Raw genomic sequence first — 24,027 nt, 5'->3', positions numbered from 1 at the left:
AGGTGCCACAGCCCGGGAGGAGGGGAGGCTATGGGGGCTTTAAGCCACATTTGCACGATCTTAATCCTGGGATGCACCAGCTCCTTTCATATTATAGACAGCTGTGGGTATTTAAGTTACAGCAGCCTCCCAGAGTTGTTCCATGGGCCCAGTGCTGTCCAGGATCTCTGCAGCACCATGTGCTGTATGTGCCTGCACCTGAGACATTCCTGCAGTGTGCCCCTCATGCCAGGGCTCCTGATGGGGCCCTAAGAGGGGTTTTATCCCTGTCTGCTGCTATAGCTATGCTAGGGGAATCCTCCTCTTCCCCGATATGGTGCTTTCAGGGCCCTTTTATGCCCACACTTTTATATGATTTAAAGGGGCACCGTAAAATTTCATAGCTGGAAATGGCTTAAGTTAAGTTTCTTTCAAAGGGACTTAAACTCATATTTCAAATTAACCATGCGCTGAAGGACTTTGTAGAACTGGCCCTAAATGTCTCCATCTATGCTGATGAAAATGGGACCTGTGTTTCACCGCCAGTATCCACAAGTTCAGCCCAGTGGGGGAAGTGATGATGAAAGAGGCAGTCTTGACATGGCTCAAGTCTATTTACCACTGCGCCATCCAACCCTGCTCTGAACTTGCATCAAGTCTGCCATCCTACCTGCGCTACAGCCCTTGACCAAGTAGCACCAGGAACAGGAGAGCACAAATGTGAGCCTGAAGCCAGTTTTGCTTTTCTCACAATTTACACCCTGTGCACTTCAGCCATAGCCGAGGATCTGGCCCACAGTTACCCCCTTCTTCACCAAACTCCATGTGCATAAACAACTGAATGGGAGCTGTATAGTCATCCCAGGATGGAATTTTGTCCTCTGTATTTAGGCTATTATATAGTCCTTTGGTTGGGACGGGAATCAGATTATTGCTTCACAAATATATAAAAGATTCAGGTCAGAGGCTGAGAAGCCTGAAAAAGGGTAAATCACATGTCTGCTCCGATATTTTTCCTATGATTTGGCTGGGTATTGCAATTGCTTTTTACAAATAGTGTGAGTCATCTGTTTGGTAACCACTAACCTGATGGACGTATGCCTAGAGGGAATTAGGCAAATGGAGAGGAAAAATTACATTACTTTAAAACAAGGGATTTCAGCCTCAATATTGCAGATTTCAGAATGTGTGCCCTCTTGTTTCAATCAGGTACCCTAACTGGAAGAACAGTAGACTCCCTCTGTTCCATCCACAGTATTGATTTCTGCTTCTTCTCTGGTGAATATGGCCAGGAGAGCTATGAGTTAAACTGCTGAGTGAAGTTCTTTGAAGGACAGGTAGGTAAAAATGAAGCGCAAGTTACTGAAAACAAGAAGGGACTTTCTGTCTGTCCTCAGTGGAGTATGGAAAGAAGTTTAGAGAATAGCTGAGAATTTGAAAGGGGTTAAGATCCCCAGAGTAGTGAAAGATACAGGTCCCATGAGTTTCATGGGTAAATCCTTGCCCAAGCTGTTATATATTGGTTATGCCATTCAGAGATGTTTGAATACCATAGAGGAGCTCAGCTAAAACAGAGGAAAATAAAGTTACTGAAATTATTTTATTATTGGATTTATTATTTATTTGCATTACAGTGGAGCCTAGACATCTCAGCTGAGATTAACCCAATTCTCTAGAGCAGAAAAGAAATATAATAGAGTGGCTAAAAAAAAGGGTTGCAAGTGAAGGTTTGTCACCGAAGTCTTATACCTGACAAAGCTGCAGGTTATACGCATCAGAGAGATTCTGGGACACTGTTCTACAGTAAGGTGGCTTGGAAAAGCAATGGCGGATGGAAGTAATGGAGTCTCAGAAACCAAAGGTTATGTTTGATGTAAGCAATCTGAGAGATTAAGGGAGGGATCCAAAGCCCATTGACATCAAAGGGCATTTTTCCATTGACTTCAATGGATTTTAATTTGGGCCCTAGACTAGAATTTAAAGGTCTGATGCTAACACAGTCTACCACATGCAAACAACACTGCCTTTAACATGTGCTAAACTGGTCAAGTCAAAGCCTAGGAAGGAGGGTAGACTTTAACTCAAGTATTTTAGCATTTGTTAAAGTATGTGTTGGCTTGTCTACATCACACATTTAGAATGTATTGGTTAATGTAGGCTAACAATGCACCTTTTAAATCCTAGTATAAGTAGGGGCTTAGTGATGACTAAGGAAAAAGTGACTTGCACGTGTGTGACTTACTTTGGTTTGCATCATTTTTACATCAATGCAGAACATCTGCGCTAGGAATTTGCACTAATGTAAAAATACTGAGTGTCGACAAGGTCTACATTTATGTAACAAGTCAATGGCTGGGCCAAGGTTAGAACTCAAGAGTTCCTGGCTCCCAGTCTTGTGCAGTCTAGTAGGCCTTGCGTTCTCTCTCTCTTTTTTAAAGGCACTATATAAGAACAAGTATCATTCACAAAAAAGGTGTAGTGGGCATTTATTTTTACAGAGTCAAAAGCAAATATTTGCCATAATCACTCTCTGAACATAGATTGTTGGTCATCTGTTACTACTAGTTTTACTACATGATAAGTCAAAATATATTTAAATACAAAATGTAAATGATATCAAATGAAAAGAAGTCAAAAATAAATACCTAAAATAAAAAGGAAATCATAACAGATGCACCACAAGATTTTATTATATTAAGTTTTATTAGATTCCAGACAAAGAAAATATTTTTACATTCTTTAGACAACAGCTAATGTTCAAAGAACATTTGAAAACAGTTCAAAAGGTTGCTGGCAGTGTTACAGATATGATTTGGCAGTATGAAAATAATTCAACTTGTTTTCATTTTGGTCTTGGCCACCTCTCTGAATCTATGTACTCCACAATGAGAATTTGTAGAGTGCATTCAAAGCTCTGACTAAAAGTTAGTGGTATAGATGAAACATCTTAACATTTTACCTCTGTTCAAACATTAAATGCATGCACACATAGATAAATATTACTTTGTTTGATGAGTATAGGGAGACGTAGCACCATAAGGATTATCAATGTAGCATTTGAAGTGTTGGCATTTTTTGGAATTATGTTAAAATTAATAATAATGGAATAGGTAATTAATACATTTTTCTGTTGCATATTTTCCCCCGAGATTTTCAAAACACTTTTTAATAGCGTAATTAAACTGCTACATGCCCTTCTGAAATAGAGGAAGTAGAATTGTTTCCATTTTATAGATGGGTAAACTAAGGCACAGAATTATTAAGTAACTTACCCAACATGTCACAGCCTGTAAATGAAAAAGCTGAGGTTAGAACCAAGGAGTCCTACTGTTAGTATCCTACTTTGTCGGTTGGATCACACTGTTTTCTGAATATTTTAATATACATAGCCACAGAACTCAAACTAAGACTTGGGAGCTAGATACACAAAGGGACTTGGGTGCCTAGAAAAAATCTCTGGCCCAATGACTATTTCATTATAAATAATTGATAATAATAATAATTAAATAGTCATTGGTGCAGCAAGAGTGCAAGTATGAGAATGACTGTGCAGCCTGGTGGTTAGGGCAGCCACATGGGAGACCCAGAGTCCAGTTCCCCTGCTCTAATGGCGCTAATTATTTAGTCACCGTGGAAAAGCTTCAACAATAAAGACTGTGAGGGAGTCCTAAATCAGAATATCCCATAGCTCAGTGGTTGGTGCATGGTCCTGACAGGTAAGAGACTCCTGTTCAAATCCACCGCCTCCTGCAGCAGAGGAGGAATTGAAACTTGGTCTCCCACACCCCAGGTGAATGCTCTCACCACTGAGGTCACAGTTATAAGGGTGGCACACGAGCTGAGCACACCTACCAAATTGGAACATTGCCCCAGGTTGTGAATTGCTTCTGGGGAAATAGGCAAGCAAGTAATGGCACTCTATTTTAACAAACAGCATCTAGGGTAATATTGATTCAGGATCATAGAAGATAAAATTGTCTCCTGAACTCCAGGCAATTGACCTCGTCGCTGTATTGTTTTTGCAGCGTATTGTTTTTATTGAATAATACGGGCACATATCCAGTTTATATTGCAGTCAATAAGTTATACTATTTTACAGCTTGATGAACCACAAATGAATAACTGACATCAACCGAAGTAATTAAGCCATTGCCGTTTCTAAGTACTGTAGATATTGTGCATTTAGATGGTAAGTGTATTTTTAATTATTAACATGTTTCCTTAAAAACATCTTTCACATTTTTACTAAAATGTAACTATATAACTACCGATTTGCTTGGCTTATAATGCGTTTGTGACTTCGAGCCTGACCCCGATGTGTTATAAAGTAAAGGATAAGGTACTTTAATCCCAGCATTTCAATTAAATAGGTCATATCCTGCAGCCCTTTCTCCAGCAAACTCCCATTGGAATTTGATAGCCAGTCATTAGAACTTATTTGCTTCCTGTGCCACAGGCTGTAGTCTTTTGTTTTCCAAATAGCACAGAACTTACAAAATAACGTAAGCCATTATACAGTAAGATTGTAGCATTCCGGTTTAAAAACACCATAAGACTACCAAAATACCCTTAATAATGAGAACCATAATTAACGTTACATGAGCAAATTCTGCCTTAAGTACTAATGTATGAAGAACACATTATACTTTATTTGTGCTTTAGCTAGTTGTATGTATTAACCCTTAAAATGTTCAGACTGCTGGCGTAGCATAATTACTCTTATTTAAGGTTGAGCTAAGCTTTTATAGGGCCGAACCTGCTCATTTACGTGAGTCATCCCATGGAAGTCAATGGGCCTGGTCGTGTAAGTGAAGTGAACAGGATTTTTGGCCCATTATTATTTAGCTCTATACGTTCTATTTATTTGCCTTCTATAGATTCACCCTAATGTGTTCTATCTTCCATAGTGTCTAAGATTTGCTATTGTTGAGTCATTATTTTTGGCATTTTTAGAAAACTTCTAGTGCAGCAATCACTATGAGCTTTTTGTTACAGGAAACCATTGCATCTGCTATGTAATTTTTTGGAAACCCAGGAGGTTCACGGTTCCAAGCAGGAGCAAACCAAATAGGTTTCCCCACGCTTTGAAAGCAATTACCCCATGCACGGTGAAAATGAATTCACTTGGAAAACTCCTCAGGGTATGTCTACACTGCAATTAACACACGTGGCTGGCCTGTGTCAATTGATTCGGGCTCACAAAGCTCGGGCTGTGGGGCTGTAAAATGACCGTGTGGGTTGGAGCCTGAGCTCTACAACCCCGCGAGGGGGAGGGTCCCTGAGCCCAAATGCCAACGCCGCAATTTTACAGCCAATAACCCGAGCCCCGTGAGCTCAAGTCAGCTGAAGCGAGCCTACTGCGGGTTTTAACCGCGGTGTAGACATATTCTAGAGGAAGAGTCGCTCAGTAATTCTGTGAAAGGCAGCAAAAGTAAAGATTTCAAATGCTTATTCCCATTTTAAAAACTCAGCATAGGCCATAGACAAGATTTATGAGAAAGACAGTAATATATATAGAAGGGCAGTAAGAGTGAACATAAGAAGAGAGCTGACTCAGAGGGTATGTCTAAAAACCTGCCGCTGGCCTGTGTTAGCTGCCTCAGGCTTGTGGGGTTCAGGCTAAGAGGCTGTTTAATTGCAGTGTCGATGTTCGGGCTCAAGCAGGAACCTGGGATCTAAGACCCTGAAAGGTGGGTGGATCCCAGAGCTTGGGCTGCAGCCTGAGCCTGAACATCTACACCACAATTAGAAAGAGCCCAAGTCAGATGAGACAGGCCATCTGCAGGAGTCTAATTGCAATGTAGACTTACCCGGACTCACATTTAAAAATCAGTGCTTATTCCTGCCTGACCCATATCAAGTATTTGGGGACTGGAATTACCTTATCATGATCTCTTACACAAACGTGATATTTTGGATATAAGTTACATACAAAACATTTCTTTAAAAGAACATTAAAGTTGCAAAATTAACCATTCAAAAGTTAGGAGATGCCAGAATTAAAGTTGTCCATGAAACTTTAATTCAGCCCCCTTGTGTGTGTGCTTTATGGTACAATCTTTAATTACATGCTCACATAGTATTGTTTGCACAGGACTCCTGCTTCATTCTTCAGTTCCCTAATTTTTTGAAAAAAGCAAACTGGAAAAAAAAAAAAAAAAAAAGAAACTCCATCATGTGGAATCATACTGACTCCCACATAGTTCATCAACAGGGTTAGAAACTTTAAATCCAAAGGACAGACCTCTGTCACTTGAGCTAACCAAGTGACTGATAGCTGTAGTAGGTTGTCATCCTCTGTCTAAGCGAGCCTCTAGAAGGAGCTGAGGCACACGCTTTGACAGTGGGTTTCACAACTGTTTGCTGACAGCAGAGGAATGTTGAGACTCAAAGATCCTGAGCTCTATTTCAGGTTCTGAGGGGAGTTCTACTTCAGTGGTTACAGACCCTCCTGCCCCTGTCTCCACCCCTCTCTCCAATCCTGACTTCTTCTGCCCTTAGCCCCTCTGGCCTATTCTCATCCCAGTCCCAGTATACAGGTTCCCATCGCAGGCCCACACACATTGGACTAGCTCCTTATCCCTCTACATTCATGTCAGGTTGTTTCCTCCTTTTTCTCCTTGCTGCCTGGGCACCGGCAGGAGGAGCATTGAAAGCACAGGAGCGACAGTTTCCCTGTCTTCAACTCCTGTGTACCAGCAGCCCAGTGACAGGTGGCTGCTGGAAGGAGCAATTGCAGGGAAAGTTCTGCTCAACCCCAGCATCCCCAGAAGGGAACATGCTTATTACATACAGAATGTGTGGAGAATTTAGCTGTGAAACTCTTAACAAGGCTCTACTGAGCGTGTGCAAACTGAGATGTTCAGAGGATTATGACTTGGCCAAATTTGGGAAGCTTTTCACGAGGCACATCTCTGATGCCACATTGACTCCTTCCTATCAAATTTAAAGTCCTTGCTCTAAAAGAATGGAGGCACAATTGTACAATTTTTTTTTAACATGGATGGAAACAATGAATTTCCTCTAACGTTGTTCTGCAAAGTGGCAGCTGAACTGTTTTAGCTGAAATTTTCAAAAAACTTGTCTGCCTGTGGCAGACATCTGGCACAAAAAATGTCAGCCTGAAAGGTTAAAGTCTGCCAAAGTTGTATAACCATCTGAAAACAGGGTCTTACAATCGAAAGTGTCATGCAATTTTAAATACAGGCATCACTACTTGCGCTCCTAGATCTAAAAGAGAGAAGGAGAGCACATGTGGTGCATCTGTCGTAATGTTGCCCACTGATCCATCTCTGTCCTGGCTACCAGCATTCCAAAGCTGTGAGCTTCAAACATCCATCACTTAAAAAAAATGTACCTGCCAGACAATGGTTTCTCCTTTCTCACCCAAATGTGGAATTTCACTCACCTTGTTCTGAGGCCCAGTATTCACTCCTGAACTAGCTACAAATTTGATATCTCATAATTTCTCAGAGCTAGGAATAGAAGCTTTTTACCATTAGCAAAGAAAACTCGTAGTTTACATGCGACCACTGATTAGTAGCCCTGGAAACTCTCAGGACTTTGGACTTTAAAATGACATCTTTATGAAGGGAAAATATGTTTTATATAATATTTAGAGGTTTTTAAAATATCTTTTTTTTTCTACCCTTGAGGACAACCTTTCTGCATTCATTTTTCCATTTAATATGGGGTAAAAATAGGATATCTGAAGTTATTATTTCAAGGTAATAATACCTGAAAGAATTATCAGGAGAAGACTCCATATGGAACTGGAGCATAAATTAAGTGACAACCAGTTCGGGTTCCTGCCTGGAATGTCAAAAAAAGGATGCAGCGTTTGCCGCCTTAATATTGCAGAAGTATAGGGAGAAACGCAAGAAACTGCATTATTGTTTGTAGATTTAAAGAAGGTCTCGGACAGAGGACCTAGAGAAATTATCTGGTGGTGCCTATCGCTGCGCAATCTGTCAGAGACATATGTTCTGACTATCATGGACATGTACGAGGGTAGCACAACAGTAGGAGAAACTGTTGCAGCGAGTCATTCATTGTGAGGGTAGGTCTACACCAAGGATCAGCCATAAACCCAGTCCTATTTGTGATTGTAATAGACACCTTGACTCAAGGGATTAAGGGAGAAGCTCCATGGAAGCACGCTTTTCACCGATGATACGTTGTGCTGCAGAGATAAATACAAACTAAAAAGGGGTCTAGAACGTTGGAAGGTGGTGTTAGAAGAAAATGGTTTACAAATCTGTCTACAGAAGATGAAATACATATACTGCTTTGTTGAGAGGGATAATGAGATGCCAGTAAAACTAGACGGTGTAGAGTTAAAGGCTGTGCAACAATTCAAATACCTCGGTTCAACTCTGAGCTATGATAGGAATGTGGATGTGAATGTTAGAAGCTGCATGAAGAGCACTTGGTGCAAATGGAGGGAGCTGATGGGAATTCTCTGCTGTAAGAATATGCCAAGGAGACTAAATAGAAAAGTGTATAAGACCATGATTAGGCCAGCTCTGAGATACAGGTTAGAATGCTCACCTTGGGGGAAGAGTGAACGACTACTTGACACTGCCAAAATGAGAGTGCTCAGGTGGATGGTGGGTGAGCCAAGAGCTGAGAGGCTATGCAATGAAATGGTATGAGCCATGATGCAGATAGCTTCCATCATGGAAAAGCTGAGGGAGTGTTGACTGTGATGGCTGGATCGTGTGAGATGATGAGATGTAGAATAGGTTGGCCAAGGAGTACAGGGTGAGGATTGAGATATTGAAGGAGGCTCTGAAGAAGATTGGCTTCAGCTTGGAAGATGCACTTGACAAGAACGCTTGGAAACAAAGAACAAAGGCTGCTGACACCAACTGATAAGATAAGGCAAAGAAGAACAGAATACCTGATGCTTAGTGTGTGTGTGCAGGGCAGGGGGGCTTCTGCAAATAGGCTTTCTTGACATTTGTTGAGATAACTGGCATAACTAACTGTAGCTTCACCCCTTGTGAGAATACAGCTATTGGAAATGTCTGCCAATAAAACCTTCATAGCACAGCGCATGGTCATGTATACTCGCTTTAGACATGCATACATAGGAGAGAGAGAGAGAGAGAGAATATAACTGGCTGATTTTCTTTTCCTCCCTGCTCAGTCTTATCCTTGGTGTAGCACTGTATGTCAGAAAGGAAAATGCCTAATCAGTGAACTTGGCTGGATTCAGTTTTAAGAAGGGTAGGGACTCAGTGTTCTGACTGCCATAGTTAGCCTGAGGATGCACCATGGATACATTTACTGAATAATTGCTGGTACTTCAGGTTCTCTGCCAGAGAACAGCATCTCTAAGACAAGTATAGCTGAATTTTCAGTTCCTAAGGCACTGAGACCCAGACCCACAAAGTGTGATGATCTGAGCAGCACCTAACGTTTAGGTGCCTAGAAAATCACAGGAACAATGGTGCAATCCACAAAGCATGCATTACATACTTAGGTTCCCTGTACAATGAATGGAAAGAAGGGGGTGCCTTAGAATGCAGTCCATAAAAGCCAGAATGCTAGGCAGGGGTTTCCTAAGCTAGCCAAAGTGAGATGTTGATGTTGTCCTAAGTCCCACCCCCCTCTCCGAGATATGCGCTTTAGTCCAGGTTGCAGGGCAGTGCCTATCCCTGCTTGTGATCCATAACAGGAGCCCCTAAATTGTTTCTTGTGAGAAGATGGCCTCACTCCACACAAACCACCAAGTGGTGTAAGCACAAGAGTCCAGTTTGTAACTTTTAACCTAAGGGTTAGAGTGCTCACCTAGGATGTGGGCAACGCAGGTTCAATTCCCCTCTCTGCCTGATGGGGAGACAGGATGCTGAACAGAGGAGATCTCCCACTTTCAGGAAAGTGCTCTGAGCTATGAGATATTTCTGATGGGTAGTTTCCTCAATCTCACTTGTAGAATTTGTTCAGCTGTGTATAAATAATTAAAGCATCACTGGAGCAGGAAGACTGGACCCTGAGTCTCTGAGGTGGGTGCCTTCAACGCCAGGCTACAGTCATTTCCTCTTGCTCTCTCTCCCTGTGATCCAGTGATTCTTTGAGTTCTTATCCAAAGTGGAACAGCTTCAACAGAGAGACTGAAGGAGCCCAGCAACAGGCTACCCCAGAACTTGGTGATTAGAGCATGCTCCTGAAAGTTGTGTGTGACCCCTGTGCAAATCTTTTCCTCCCCTCAGGCAGAGGGGGAATCGAACCTGGGTCTGGGCTAAAAGTTACAAAGTGAGCACCACCTCGCCGCTGCCAGATGGATTTTGAATGGGACCTAATCTGGTAAGTAGCCTCTGAGAACAACTACCAAAACAGCCCCATCCACCCCTCCAAGATAGGTGTTACCCATCTGTCTTCCCCCACTTCATGGATCACCTGGGTCTTAGGCAGAAGATAGGTCTACAGATGGCTAGAGTGAGGCAGCAATGGACATGCCCAGAGGTAGAAAGTTAGGGAACGTCTACCCTGGAAACTTAGGCTCTGAGAGAGTTTTGGTGACTGCAGGGTTAGGCCGGAGTTTTATGGATCACAGTGGAATCTAAAATTTGGACTTAGGTGCCTAAGTCTCAGACTTAGGCACCTAAGGGCTTGTCCTCATTTACCTTGGAAGTTCGGCAGCAGTCGACCAGAGTTACGCAAACTACGCAAAAAAAACTTGGGTAACTCCCGTCGACTTCTGTGCTTCTGTTCTGCGCGCCATCTGCACTGCGCCGATGGGAACTGCGTTCCCATCAACACAGCACTACACCACTTGAGAAGGTGATCTTAATACGTCGATTTCTGGATTGACTGAGCGGGTCTTCACTGACCGCTCAGTCGATCCAGATAAGTTGATCTGACGGCGGCAAATTTGCCACCTTCAGTGAAGACATAGCCTAAGTCTGGCATTCAGATGCCAAAATACCTTTGTGGATCTAGGCCTGAGAAAGAATGATTTCTTCACACTACTAACATCACAGTTATTTCACCATCAAGACTTACCATTCTTATAGGTATTTTCCACTATAGTCAGTAGGTCTGATTCCTCTCACTTATATAGGTGTAAATCAGGGCAGAGTCCATTGAAGTCAGTGGAGTTACACTAGCATAGACCTTGGGGGCTGATCTACACACAGTTTGTGTGCCAATTTAACTAACTATACCAGTGCAAGCTAAACTGATATAAACAGTGTTAAACCAGTATGTATGTCTCTACGTGAAAAGTTTAACTAAATGCAGTTTTAAATGGAGTTTAAATTCACATTTAATGTATTAAATCAGTGAGAAAAATGTGTACAAGATATCATTTTTGGATATTTATGGACTGTTGGTGCCAGTTTCTGGAATTAGACTAGCATACAGTTGCTTGATCATTATTTAAAATGATCTGCAAAACTGCTGGTTTCTTGTATTCACAGCATATACACAATTGGCTGATTTGTCAGTGTCATTCTTTCTGGAAATAGTTGTCCTTGAATGTGTCTGCCTGAAGTCAAGTTGGCTTACCCTTGTGTTTGTTTAAAAGCCTAGTGCAGACAAAAGTGTTGCATAAATCTATTTATACTAAGACTATTGAAAATAATATATGTTGAGGTTATTTCCATCTCCTGTGCCATTTCTAGTTTAGATCCTGATATTTTTATGCAGGCATAATATCCATTAAGGTTAATGGTAGTTTTCCCAGAATAAGAAGTGATTGAAGATAAAATTCAACATATTCTGATCAATCTGAATATAGTACTGTCTCTTCTGATTATTTCACTCTAGTCTATACCACTTTAATCGAAATAATTATGATCCCAAATACTCAATTGCATATGACAACTCTTAACATGTTAGTAACACTGGAATAATATGCTGTTAATTGTAATCCTCTTTTATCTTCAAGGCTCTTCCATAGGTTCTTTTTTTCTTATTATTCAAAATGCTGGTGTTTCTTATTAATAAAAAGGCAATTCATTATTACTAGCGATAGGGTTATATAATTACACTGGCCAAAAGAGATCAATATAAAGGATGGAAATTATTTGTATTACAAACTCTTTGGTTCTTGCGCTTGATTAAATTAAAGGGATAAAAATTGCCAGTGATTGAATGAATTAAATGAAAATGACTGTACTCATGTATGAATCTGCCTGTAATACATACGTTTGCATGCACACAAACATAGATACTATTGAACTACAATACAAAGCTATGTAAATGAAACCACTCACACTGAGAGGAAGTTAACAGTTGCTTTCTAAGAGGTGATTCAGCAGTGAGATCTTATCTGCGAATAACTGTCTTGATGTGGATGTTAATTGCTTGGATGGAAACTACCTTTTCAGTCTCTCCCAGGGCTTTGAGTTTATCTCTGCTAACTCCTCCTTGCAGAGTCCATGAGGATTCAATCAGACTTGTTGCTGCTCGGGAGGCAGTGAGGCTGAGACCCTGTAAATCCAGGAGAGCAGAAGCATTTGGGGTCTTGAACTTTATCAGCTTTGAATGTGTTATTGTGAAAGTAAAGAGCAGAAAAACGACAGCACTCAGTAAATCAAACCAAAAGAAAATCAGGGCTGTCAAAAGCAGGAGAAAAACAGTCTCGGGCAAAAGCACAGTTTACAAAGCAAAGGAGTGGGACTTATTTTTAATCTCTCTCGGGATCCCTGTGACTCCTAGAAAGCAGCCTCTCTGCACCCTTTTTGTTGCTACTCAGATCACTGCAACTTGCTAAATGGCCCGTATTTCTGGAACTGGGGTGGGGAGGGGATAAAAGAATATAGGCTTGATTTGCCACTCCACTGCATCACTTGTATGCCAATTCAGTGCCATCATGCCCTCACAATAAACTGATGTAACAGATCAGTGACTTAGGCCCCAAGATTTTAATCACTTTGGGGCCCAGATCCTCAGCTAATGGAAACCCATTGTGGGACTCCATTGATGACCGTTTTCTATGTACATTTCTTTATTAGTGTCCTGCTCCCAGCTGATCTTAACCCTTTTCCATTCAGGGATAGTGGCAATATAAGAATTTTATAAAGATCAGATAGGGAGGTCCCACTAGAAACATATCTAATAGAAGGGGCATGAAGCAAAATGTATTAGAGCTTTTGTATCATCTTTAATAAAAATGGTTTAACTGTGTATGCATGCAGATGAGTAGCCGGTCAAACTATTTGCTATGAATAATTATTCATTACAAATTGAGTTCCATGTTTGTTTGTGAATCATTAGTGAATCAATCCTGATTTTCCTCAAATGTATTCATTACTCATCATTATTATTGAATAGTCTGGGTGAATTGTTTTCCATGTTGTCCATACTAGTTAGAAGACTTCTACGAACTCTTGTGGCTTGGTGGCTCACCTAAGTCACACAGTATTGTTTTTGCTCACTGAATGGATGACTGAAACATTCTAAACAGGAGGATAGTGTACAACAAATAACACACTTCTGGTATAAATTTGTGATGAAGTTAATTGGTTTCAAGATTTGCAACATTTTCATGAATACCCAGCAATTGTACAAATACCTATGAATAACTAATAATATTGCCCTCTTCATCTTATTTTTCTTTACTTGTGTGTATTATGGAAATGCCCAGACTCCAGTCAAAATGGAGATCCTGCTCTAGCTGCTGTACAAACATAGACACAGGCTGTGCCATAAAGATCTTGCATTGTCAGAATTATTGTGAGCTGAACTCAGCACTTGTATTCACAAACATTTCTGTGTCATTGTATTTGACAATTGCTACAAATGAAGAGATTTTGGAAATTTGTTGCTAACAAGTGAAATATGTTAACTGGACCTAGTGCATCAGTTAAACCCAAAATCCCAATGTCTTTCCAGTATTACAGTTTACATCAATGATACCTGGAATTAAATCTGTATTTCCCTGGGTTGGTCTCATAATAGAGGGTAATGATGGCACATTCAGTGTTTCCTGGGCTAATTTCCAGGCCTTTACAGGAACATAGAAGGATTTTATTAATGAGGGCAAAGATGAACTTGTATTGTAGGGCATGAAAGAGAGTAAAGTTTCACTAGCCAATTCAAGAAAGATACAGCTGAATTTGTTTAAAATTGAAGTCAATCAGCTGAGATGAGCCACATTTTATATAGTCTAATGTCTGGGAAGTCAAACCTGCCTAAATATAATGGAAATTTCAGCCTTTGTAGAGATATCATAATTTTTTCTCAGCCCATATTCATTAATCTTCTTGAAAAGTTCCAGAGGAGTAGCCATGTTAGTCTGTATACAGCAAAAACAACGAGAGTCCTGTAGCACCTTAAAGACTAACAAATTTAATTTCTGCAGGCTGTAACCCATCTGATGAAGTGGGTTACAGCCCACAAAAGCTTATGTCTGCAGAAATTAAATTTGTTAGTCTTTAAAGTGCTACAGGACTCTCGTTTTTATTAACCTTCTTAATATCTTTAATATACAACAATAGTTGAAGCATATGCATTGAGTATATTATTCAGAGAAATTATAGGAATGTAATTAGAGCTTTGTTGTGCGATATTAATTAGTCTGACTATCAGGTTCCTAGCCATGATTGCCTATGCATAATATTTAGATTTTTTGATACATAATAGCTATAGTTACTCTTTTAATGGTAAAGAGAGTTAAGAGTTATTAAGAGGTTCATATAATTTATTCTGAATTGTTAAATCTGGAGTCTCTAATATGTGCTTTGAGTGTTTTGATTTCCTATTCCAGGCTAAAAATGTCTTTCATGTATAGACATGGTCAAAACTCAGAATTTCCATTGTGTAAGAAATTCACACATTTTAAAATTTCCTGTCATCCTGGATCAGAACAATACGTTGAAATTTCCCAATTTCCTGCAAAACAAAATTTGCAAATGTTTTTTGTTTCAGGTCAATCAAAATATTTTGTTTCAATAAAATCAAAACATTTTATTTTGATTTTGACTTTTTAATTTCAAAATATATTTTATAATATATTGATAATAATTGATAAGCTGTTTTGAAATGAAAAATTGAAGTGTCTTATTCTGAAAATGTTGAAACAACATGTCAACTTCAAAATGCTTCATTTTGGGCTTTCCGCGCCGCCCCCGCCCATATAATTTTGTGCAAATGGTTTTGTCTTTTCTAGACCTTTAGATTTTGACAAATTGGCATTTTCCAATGGAAAAAACATTACATTAGAAAATTTTCATCCTACTATATTAATGTATTATTTTTTCCTAGCAGAGAAACGGGAGTGGGGGGAAGCTCCTGTAATGATTCTTTTGCGGTTTCCACACAGAAACTATTTTTTCTTAGTGAGGTGCAAAAGTTACAATAAACTGTTTCCACTTGTCCTGAAGATACTCTTCATTAGAGGTGTTTAAAAGAGAGAGAGAGAGAGAGAGAGAGGATTAAGTCTGCGTGACCTTTTTGCTTGGAGAAAGCTATTAGTTTGGCAATAAGGATAATTTAGGTTTGACAGGTGCATTTACTGTGTATTTATTACATAAATAATAATAAGAGGTGTAAAGAACCTGATCTAGAGAATGTTTCGTGAGTTGGGGAAAAAATATAATCTCACTGTACTGGCTGTAACACCTATGAATTGATCATTTTCATCAGGTTTGCATCTGGCTTTAATAGTTTTAGTATTTCATATGTCTTTGATATTATTATGGGGCTTTTAGCTAGTAAAGTGATCAAGACAATTAATATCTTCAGTAATAATTAATAAATTAGTTGTATGGGGAACTAACTGGAATGAAATCTGCGTGGGATAAATCCATTAGTGAGGGCAAGTAATCACTTTCTATTTTAACTGAAAATACTACTACCCTGGAACTGTCTAACTGTGAAGTCATTTATTTCATAGAAGAAGTTTTCTCTAATTTGAAGTTCATTGTAACTAGACTAGTGGTTTGTACATTGCAATGCAGCGAGCCAGTTTTGGATGTTCATTCTACTTCATTATTAATGGAGTTTCATTATATTTAAGGTCTCTATTGCATCTGATCCTACAGCATGGGAGTCAATGCCATTGACTTCTGTGGATGGAGGATTGAGCCCTCTAAGATGGTTCCTCTCTGTTTTAGAAAGAGAAACACGTCACTAAATTTCACCAAAGTTAACTACTGGGGCCAGGGTTCAAATGGCCTGGAGTCCATGGGAATTTTGGATGCTCAAGGAAGGATGAAGAAAAAGGATTGTCCAGTGGTTAGGGTGATAGCCTCAGGCTGGGGAGTTCACCATTCAGTTCCCTGCTCTGTGTGTGAACTTGGGCAAATCACTTGGTCTCTGTGCGTCATTTCCCCATTTTAAAAATAGGGATAATAGGAGTAGTGCTATCTTATATGGGGTGTTGTGAGAATAAATACATTAAAGATCATGAGGTGCTCAGATACTAATTACCTTAGTAATTACTAAGATACTAATTACCTAATTATCTAATGGGTGCCTTAGATAGAAGAAATTCAGGATTAGGCCTCAAAGGAACTAACCATATTTTTCCCCGCTAAGAGCCAAGTACCAGCATTTCCCCCTTCTATATATAAAATTTGTGGAGGATAGCAGATAGATGCAAGTAGAAAGTTCATAAACATGAAAAGGTAAATATGACATTTAAAAAAAAAAACAACCCAAAGCTCCCACCACCTGAAATACAAAGAAAATAGTGTGTATGAACTATTCACATAGAGACAAAATCAGAAGTAATTAAAATCCACCACAAATTCTTAATAGAGATCATAGGACACAAGACTTTCTAGTTTCAAGGCATATAGCTTGTATGCCAGTATTAGACTCGGTCAAAAATAATACATAGTCCCAGACAGCAAGATAAAATGTTTCACTTTTTTACTTGAACAAGAAAATATCATGCAAAAATGAAATTAGGTTAAATTAAAGCCCCAGAAGAATGACAAGTTAATTTAAGGGTCTTTTCAAACATTTAGATCTGTTCTGTAATGTTCATTGCACTCCTACAAGATATCGTGCTTAGCTCCTCATTTCAGACAACTTACATTACAGGAGCTGCTTCTGCTTCTAGTACTGCAGATAACCAAGGGGTATATCACACCATCAGTATTAATATTTATACAGAAGTAAGTGAACTGTATACTATATGGGAGTGGGATGAAAACCATACAAGGCAGGGGAGGAGGAGTGAGATGTGTCTGTACCTGTCTGCAGTGATTGTGTAGCCTTAATATGGCGCCCTCCCACCCCCAAGCATGGGAGATATTTCTCTCTGAGTTGACAATAAGCCATGTCTCTGCAGAAACATAAAGATCAGGACATTAGTCCCCTCTGTTAGAGCCTGCTCTTGACTATATTTTAAGACAACGGCAAAATTCTAAAGCAGGATCAAGCTTTCACATTTTGCATTAGCACCAGCCTGAGCTAGTTTGCATTAGCCCCCTTTTTAATGGAAGTTGCCATTGGGAAAAGACTTTTGTTTTCCCAAAATATAGCAGTGATCAGAAGATTTGCATTTTATCTTCAGCCCAATAAGGGGTGAAAAATTGTACTCGGAAAGTTTTGGGATGAAGGATAGAGAAGCCATGGCTGAACATGTTGTGTTGAGGGAGATGATTATTCCTGTTGGACCTTCATATTGGCTGCTGTGAGGGGGACCTTGACTTGAACCTGGCTAATCCCAGTTGGCTCCAAGGGGTTCAAAGGATCATATTTAGGTGTATATCACTCTGCAGAGCAGCAAGGCTCCTGTGGCCATGAGGCTAAGGCGCCCACTAGGATCTTTGGGAAGATCTACCCAGACTTCCATGGAAATTAGATTTGTATGTTGGGGCATCATGGGGAATTTCCTGTGCAATATGGCCCTGATTCAGGAAAGCACTTTAAGTACATCTTAAACTTTAAACAGGTGTCTAGTCACTTCAGTGGGTCTATCCTCTGCTTAATGTTAAGCACATGCTTCACTGCTATGCTGAATCAGGGCCTACGCTTATCCCCATCATGTTGCTCTATAATGAGCGCAGATGTTTTTGATGTTGTGTGGTGTGTGGGGTATGGGCTTCCCAAGTGAAGGAAAAGTTTGGGAACATGTGACTGCAAAATAAGCCTGCTGGAATATGAGAGAAATATATGGTCAAAGGGAGGACACAGTGAAGACGACTCCAGGTAAAGCAGATCTGGGAGTGAGTGCTCTGTCATGAGCAGGAAGCCCAGCCAAGAAAGAGCCAGTGAAGAAACCAGGCTGGAAGTGTATAGGAAAAGGCTGTGGGTAAGGAAGACAGGGAAATTTAGGGTTCCCCAGACTGGGAGCCCATAATGGAGGATGGGTGTGTTCCTCCTATCCTGCCACCCTACTAGGAAGTGCACGGGGGAGATGGGGTGGATTAGAGTAGGGGAAGGGCTGAAGACAAGGGGAAAAGGACAAATCTTCAGAGGGAGTGCTGTACTTAGTGGAAGAGTCAGGGCTGGAAGATTTGGTTTTAGGTTCACAACGGACTTTGATTGAACTCCAGAAGTGGTGGACTTTGGGACTCAGCTGGAGGGCTGAGTCACTGCAGTGACCTGACAGTACTGGGAGCCAGTGAATAACTGACAATAAGGGGAAGCTGAGGCAGATGCAGGGGTTTATGCCAGATTTGGGGAGACCCTGTTAGTCTTGCTGAAATCAATATGACTGCCTGTGGAGTGAAATACAAAGATACCAGAATCAGACCTTACCTTTCATAAGGCTCCTCTGACTGTGGTCTCTAAGTGCAGGAGGAATGAAAGCTGCAAGCAAACTGAACACAAAATATTTATTTGCATTGACTGCAATGGGGGAAGGACTAATCCCTTACGTTTTCCAAAATGTTGGAGAGCTTACGCTTTGGTTGCAATTTTATCATCCACAAAGGCAAAGCTGTAATCAATGTTTCAGATCTGAGAAAACAGGAGGATGATAGTTTCTATCTGGATTGTGTAAAAAATAAATTCTGCATCAAAAAACCACTGCTTTGAAAACTGACATCTTTGGTCATTTCAAGAGGAGATTTTGAAAGAGGGCAACACTTACGTCGCAATGCTAACATAATCATTTTTAAAAGTTGTGCCCAGAAGAGAGAAACGGGGGAGGGAAACTAGCAAACCAAGACAATTATTTTGTAAAGCTATGCGGCTATGCTGCAATCATTTTTAGATCAATCAGAGGGCTGGCCTTGCATTCCTCGGTTTAATTCAGCACTTTTAAGGCACTCTGGATTTAGCAAAAGTCCCCTGATCTCAGTATGATTGGTGGGTGTGCAAGAGCTGCTAAATGAGGCCTCCAGATGCAACTCTCACCATTTTAATAGATGCTTTGACTTCAGATCAGAGCTCCTGGAGCCAGGTGATAACATGAGAATCTCAACTTTTTAAAAAAACAAACGAAAAGGTTTCTTGTCCTCATGGTTAAGGAGAAAAGCTTGAAAAGTGACCGGCTCGTGTGGGAAAGACTCAGAAACCACAAGGCAAAGAAAAAGAACCCAACATTTATTATTTTAAAAATGGGGGTTTTTTTTAAATCCAAAATTCTCTTTCCCATGGAAAAATCTCCAGACGCTGAACGAAAAGTAAGAGAGGCGTTTCCATGAAGAGAAAAAAATATCTCGCCTAACACAGCCCGTTTTTGTTTTGTTTTTTCCTGCAAGCCGATGAATTGTTTATGTGTTTTGGGCTGAAAAGTCTCTCTGGAAATCACACAGAAGCACAACTCCAGTAAGTCCCCAGTCAGAGCAACGCCACAGGTGCTGCTGAGGGGAATCACCTCCTGCCCATCGTGACTCGCAGAGAAGCACAGCGTTTGAGCTGCTCTCCCACGGCCAGCACTTGATCTGCATTTCATGACTGGAGCCAAAACGGCCAGAAACAACCCCGAAGAAAGAACAGAGCCCAGCTTTCCACCAAATCCTCTCTTTCCCTCTCCTCTAAGATGGGGCTAGTCATCCAATTCTGAGCCTTTAAAAAGGGGTTTTTCCCCTTTCCCGTGTGAGGGTTAGAAAATAACATGTTCTCCTTGCACGTGTGGTGGTGGTGGGGGGCGGGCGCCCCCCCGGAGATTCTCAGCCGCGGCAGTAAATATCAAAAAACCCTTATCTCCATTCCTGACCGGCCGGGCTATTTCAGCCTCCACAATTCAGCAACAACTCGTTGGACATTTTGCAAACATTAAAACAAGAACAACCCCCCCCCCCAAACAAATGGGGGGACCCTCCCACTCTCCTGATGTAACCCAGTGGAATCAACCCTGGGGATATAGAAACATTTGCCTTTCCAGGTACTTGTGTGGGAGGTAGAAGGGAAGCCGACCAGGGTCAAATCCTACTTAGCACCTGCACTTGTTCCCACTGTAGCCCAGCCAAGCAAAACTCGGTTCCTAGTAGCTTACTCAATATTACAGCCTGCAGCCCACTTATATGCTGCGCACAATAGGTAGCATATCGAGAGTTTTTTAAAGGGATTGAGCACCTTCTTGCAGGGTCGTGTGTGTGTCTGCTCAGGCTAGCTTTTAGCGTTTCGATTGGATTAGGTTTAATTTTTACATGTTAAAGACATGGATTTTGAAAGGGAACGAGAACTCCAAAAGACGGCTTGAAAATCCGCTTACTTTTCGCGTCGCCCCAATCAATCAGTCGGGGGGTAACGTCACAGGGGTTTGAGAGTGGAAACACTTCGTGTCATTGGGTGGCCTTGATAACGTTACATCTGAAAGGAGCGTGGCTCAGAGAGGTCGGGGGAACGGCAGCACGGAGTCTTTAATAACTCCTCTGCTTATCAGCCTGGCCTAAATTTACCCGCAAGTTGTAAAGTACATTAAGTTACATAAACACGGCATGGAAAAGAATGCATTTCATCCTTCGATAGCGACCAAAGTGACCTTTACTGCTGTAATTAATGCGCATTCTGACACTCAACAGCATCGCCAGAACCTAACTTACTCGTTTTAAACCCGGCTTTTGTGTTAGTGGGCTGTACAGTAACTAGCCCAGCTCTGCTCATTTCATAAAACACATGCCAATCCATCCCCTCTGCTTAACCAGCAAGGTTACCTGGGATGATGTTCAGAACAGATTTCGGGTGACGGGGGATATTTAGCATCAAGGAAAATTTAGGAAGGTGTACAGATAGATAGATGATCTTTGCTAAACAGAAGATCAGACATTTATTTCATTCAATTCAATGGTTGCTGAGAAGCAAGTCGAAATTCCTCAACAAATATTCACAACTGGATATGAAAATAAGCTTGTGAACCTCTGAAAAGGACAGATGTTTATGTTAAAGAGATCTGTAGTCCAGGGAGAGGGTATAAATGTCTAGTATACACTAATATATTTGTTATATTCTTTCAAAACTGTATTTTAGTACTCTCGCGCTTTCTCTATTTTTAAAGCCACTTGTGTAACCAACAGCCGTGTCAAATGAGACTACCGTGGGGTTGAACGTGTACAGTTAAAAGTATATTGTTGCTCACTAATCCTCCTCTTCACCGGAGCTTTCACAGCATGCAAACTGAAGCGAATTATACCCTCAGAAAACAATCTCTCCCCGAATTAACTGGAGTTAATGACTGAATTAACATGGAGCTGGATGTAACCCAGCCAAAATAAACGACGCGATTCCACCGAGAGGGCTGCAGAAAAGAGAAGCTGGTTTCCCTCTGCAGTATTTGATTAAAGAAACCCACACAACGAGGAACTCTTCCTTCACCCATGCTTAATCGGACTCGGAGCCATGGCTGGAAGATTTTAATTGGACTTATCGAAACGAACAGGAACAATTTCATGGCCAATATATTGGCATTTGAATGGCTAAAAAGCTACGGCTATTATAGCTGTATATTTCAGTAACCTTTCCCCCCGTTATCCCCCCACCAGCCCCAGCATTAGCACTGCCCACTCCCCTCACCCCCATTTCAATCCCGGTTACTCATTCCGTCAGTAGGAGGCAAAACATGCAGAAGAAGGTCGCAGCGATCACTGCTAGGAACTGTTTAAAGCCAAGAAAATTTGCTATTTTCGCTCCTGGGTGAAAATACGTCAGAGGTGGGGGGGGGGTGAGAGAAAAAGGAGGGGAGTGGCAATTAAAAATGAGCAATTTAAACGAACACGTGGTTAGTGGTTTTGGAACAAGACTGAAACGAAAAGGGGGGGGGGGGGGCGAGATTTCCACGCTGTCTCTAACACGGTACACGGGATTTTCTTATCGGAGCCTATTGGAGAAAATGAAATGAAATTTGTAGCCTGGTTATAATGTAAACAGACAGCTAATCAGTGATGACAAAAAGTTTTGGACTCTGGAGGGTAAAATGCAGGTCACCTTTGAGCCGTTAGAGCCAAAGCCCTGCCGGGCTACTGTGTCTCACCCCTTGCCTACACCTCCCCATTTCTGTCCAGCCGGAGTAGGGGAGAAAGCAGAGAGAAATATGCAATTCCGTAGTGGATCTTGCATGCGGATATTCAGTTTCGTGCCTTCGAATTTTGAAAGGAATCACAGATGAGCTTCGTGCAGATCTAGAGTAACAATGTTTGGCGGACACAAGATCTATTTAAGCAAGAAGCGGTGATACAATTGGTGAGGGATAGATCAGTGACACACACATCGAAATTTCAGTTCAGTGGAAATTCAGTATCGTCACACTATATCGACCTGGCAGCCTTCTGCGATCTAATACTTTCTGCTTTACTTTCTCGCGGATCTGCTGGAGAATTTGAACGAAAAGTCATGTTGAGAGGCAATGGTTTTTAGCAGAAACATCGATGGCTAGCAACGAACGAAATTAGGTTTGTTGCATGTCATTAGACCTCATGCTAATCTCTTTGCCTCTCTGACTTCAGCGAATATAAACAAATCTAAATTCACTGCGACGTATTCTGAAGTACTTCTTCACAGAAGGAAAGGAAATTGGAAGAAATGCGGTTGTGTTCAAGAAAATGGACCTGTTTCCAGCCCTCTCAGCCTCCTAATACGTTTTATTGTAGATACTATTCTATTGTTTAATAGGCATTTTAAAATTGGGGGGGGGACCCCCAATCATTTAAATCTGACACTTTTGAAGTGATGAGCCGCATTAGTCAGGCAAATGTGAGATGAAAGGAATATACCCAATTCAGCTGAGAAATGGTTTCTCCGGAAACAGGCTATTTTTCTCCGCAAGAAATCTTCCTTCCATACGCACACACCACACAATAAAGCAACGCAAAGCACGGAACGCGAGCTCACACAAACCAAATTATTAGACCCAATATTTGATCCCCAATCATGCAAAACTGTTCGCTTCCCACTCACCTTGCCCGGAAAAAAAAATCCTACCCCAGACAGATACTTTCTATCAGCAGGTTTTTGTCTGTCGGAAGGAATAGTTTCTGATGGCTACAGAGAGGGAGACTCGCTTCATCTAGCCCCCTGCTACAGATGACTCCCTTTCTGTACAAACTGATGATGACAGATATCCAGCTGATAACCTCTGGGGAACGAAGTTATTTTAATTTCCAGTCACTTTCCTGCTAAGTACCATATCAGTTTGTACACAGCTGAGATAAGAGAAAGAATAAGAAAGAGAGAGACTAAAATCGTTAGCCTGAATGGCTGGATGGGTCGCGGTGGGTTCTCATAGCCTGCCTTGGACGTTACCTGGAGCCCACAACCACTCAAGGCTAGCTGTGATTGGAGCAGACAAACCCGGGGGGCTTTGGGGTGGCTCTCCCCCCCGATTTCTGAACGTGAATGTAAGGCAAACTTGTTGCTCGTCAAAAAGACACTCGGGCCGAGTGGGTCTGACCTATGTGAAGCTCAGTCGATACAAAAGAAATAACACCCGTGCCCGTGACACTTTAAAAGTGGTTTCCCGCAAGCTGGGGGGGGGGGGTCCCTGAGAAAAACAAATCGTGAGAAGAGAAATTCCTCGAAGCAATATGCTTTTGGTTCAAACAAAACCTGTAGCGTTCGCTATTGCGGTTCGGAAAGAAGAGACCCGTGGCGGGGCTGGCTACTTCGATGGAATAATCTTGGGGGGGAAATGTAATGGGGGGGACAGGGGGGCAAAGGGGTTTGTCTGATGGCAGCTGCCGCAGCCGGCGCGCTAAGGAC

The sequence above is a fragment of the Emydura macquarii genome, unplaced genomic scaffold, assembly GCF_026122565.2.
Source record: "Emydura macquarii macquarii isolate MOO-44397 ecotype Brisbane River unplaced genomic scaffold, CSIRO-AGI_Emac_v2 contig_212, whole genome shotgun sequence".
NCBI classification, from domain to species: Eukaryota; Metazoa; Chordata; order Testudines; family Chelidae; genus Emydura; species Emydura macquarii.
This window is presented reverse-complemented; position numbering follows the sequence as displayed.